Here is a 2,840-nt window from a genome sequence, read left to right as displayed (position 1 = left end):
AACCTGAGTGGTCATGGTGGTAACTGGTTCCGAAACTAGTCCACTTAGGATCCACCCAAAAATAGTATTTTGTGCCAATAGTTTGTTTGAAATTTTCTCAACACCCTCGAGTATTATCTGAGGTATGAGATCGCTGCCTAATAGAATATCTATTTGAGCGGGGGTATTGCAGTTGGGATCTGCTAGCGTTAGGTGTGAAACCTTTTGCCAATGCTTGCTATTTATATGATAGCTTGGAAGCATATTTGTTAGTTGCGATAAGACTATAGCTTCTGCTTTAATTCTCTTATCCGCTTGGGGGGAAATTAGAGTAATGGGATTATTGTGAACTGAGGTATTCGTTTGAGATTTCCTCAACCTGAGTGGGCACGGTGGTAACTGGTTCCGAAACTTGTCCACTTAGGATCCACCCAAAAATAGTATTTTGCGCCAATAGTTTGTTTGAAATTTTCTCAACACCCTCGAGTATTATCTGAGATATGAGATCGCTGCCTAATAGAATGTCTATTTGAGCGGGGGTGTTGCAGTTGGGATCTGCTAGCTTTAGGTGTGGAACCTTTTGCCAATGCTTGCTATTTATATGATAGCTTGGAAGCATATTTGTTAGTTGCGGTAAGACTATAGCTTCTGCTTTAATTCTCTTATCCGCTTGGGGGGAAATTAGAGTAATGGGATTATTGTGAACTGAGGTATTCGTTTGAGATTTCCTCAACCTGAGTGGTCATGGTGGTAACTGGTTTCGACGCTAGTCCACTTAGGATCCACCCAAAAATAGTATTTTGTGCCAATAGTTTGTTTGAAATTTTCTCAACACCCTCGAGTATTATCTGAGATATGAGATCGCTGCCTAATAGAATGTCTATTTGAGCGGGGGTGTTGCAGTTGGTATCTGCTAGCTTTAGGTGTGAAACCTTTTGCCAATGCTTGCTATTTATATGATAGCTTGGAAGCATATTTGTTAGTTGCGGTAAGACTATAGCTTCTGCTTTAATTCTCTTATCCGCTTGGGGGGAAATTAGAGTAATGGGATTATTGTGAACTGAGGTATTCGTTTGAGATTTCCTCAACCTGAGTGGTCATGGTGGTAACTGGTTCCGAAACTAGTCCACTTAGGATCCACCCAAAAATAGTATTTTGTGCCAATAGTTTGTTTGAAATTTTCTCAACACCCTCGAGTTTCTCAACACCTCTGAGGCATCAGATCGCTGACTAATAGAATGTCTATTTGAGCGGGGGTGTTGCAGTTGGGATCTGCTAGCTTTAGGTGTGAAACCTTTTGCCAATGCTTGCTATTTATATGATAGCTTGGAAGCATATTTGTTAGTTGCGGTAAGACTATAGCTTCTGCTTTAATTCTCTTATCAGCTTGGGGGGAAATTAGAGTAATGGGATTATTGTGAACTGAGGTATTCGTTTGAGATTTCTTCAACCTGAGTGGTCATGGTGGTAACTGGTTCCGACACTAGTCCACTTAGGATCCACCCAAAAATAGTATTTTGTGCCAATAGTTTGTTTGAAATTTTCTCAACACCCTCGAGTATTATCTGAGATATGAGATCGCTGCCTAATAGAATGTCTATTTGAGCGGGGGTGTTGCAGTTGGGATCTGCTAGCTTTAGGTGTGAAACCTTTTGCCAATGCTTGCTATTTATATGATAGCTTGGAAGCATATTTGTTAGTTGCGGTAAGACTATAGCTTCTGCTTTAATTCTCTTATCCGCTTGGGGGGAAAATAGAGTAATGGGATTATTGTGAACTGAGGTATTCGTTTGAGATTTCCTCAACCTGAGTGGTCATGGTGGTAACTGGTTCCGCAAGTAGTCCACTTAGGATCCGCCCAAAAATAGTATTTTGTGCCAATAGTTTGTTTGAAATTTTCTCAACACCCTCGAGTATTATCTGAGATATGAGATCGCTGCCTAATAGAATGTCTATTTGAGCGGGGGTGTTGCAGTTGGGATCTGCTAGCTTTAGGTGTGAAACCTTTTGCCAATGCTTGCTATTTATATGATAGCTTGGAAGCATATTTGTTAGTTGCGGTAAGACTATAGCTTCTGCTTTAATTCTCTTATCCGCTTGGGGGGAAATTAGAGTAATGGGATTATTGTGACCTGAGGTATTCGTTTGAGATTTCCTCAACCTGAGTGGTCATGGTGGTAACTGGTTCCGACACTAGTCCACTTAGGATCCACCCAAAAATAGTATTTTGTGCCAATAGTTTGTTTGAAATTTTCTCAACACCCTCGAGTATTATCTGAGATATGAGATCGCTGCCTAATAGAATGTCTATTTGAGCGGGGGTGTTGCAGTTGGGATCTGCTAGCTTTAGGTGTGAAACCTTTTGCAAATGCTTGCTATTTATATGATAGCTTGGAAGCATATTTGTTAGTTGCGGTAAGACTATAGCTTCTGCTTTAATTCTCTTATCAGCTTGGGGGGAAATTAGAGTAATGGGATTATTGTGAACTGAGGTATTCGTTTGAGATTTCTTCAACCTGAGTGGTCATGGTGGTAACTGGTTCCGACACTAGTCCACTTAGGATCCACCCAAAAATAGTATTTTGTGCCAATAGTTTGTTTGAAATTTTCTCAACACCCTCGAGTATTATCTGAGATATGAGATCGCTGCCTAATAGAATGTCTATTTGAGCGGGGGTGTTGCAGTTGGGATCTGCTAGCTTTAGGTGTGAAACCTTTTGCCAATGCTTGCTATTTATATGATAGCTTGGAAGCATATTTGTTAGTTGCGGTAAGACTATAGCTTCTGCTTTAATTCTCTTATCCGCTTGGGGGGAAATTAGAGTAATGGGATTATTGTGAACTGAGGTATTCGTTTGAGA

The sequence above is a fragment of the Bactrocera oleae genome, chromosome X, assembly GCF_042242935.1.
Source record: "Bactrocera oleae isolate idBacOlea1 chromosome X, idBacOlea1, whole genome shotgun sequence".
NCBI classification, from domain to species: domain Eukaryota; kingdom Metazoa; phylum Arthropoda; class Insecta; order Diptera; family Tephritidae; genus Bactrocera; species Bactrocera oleae.
This window is presented reverse-complemented; position numbering follows the sequence as displayed.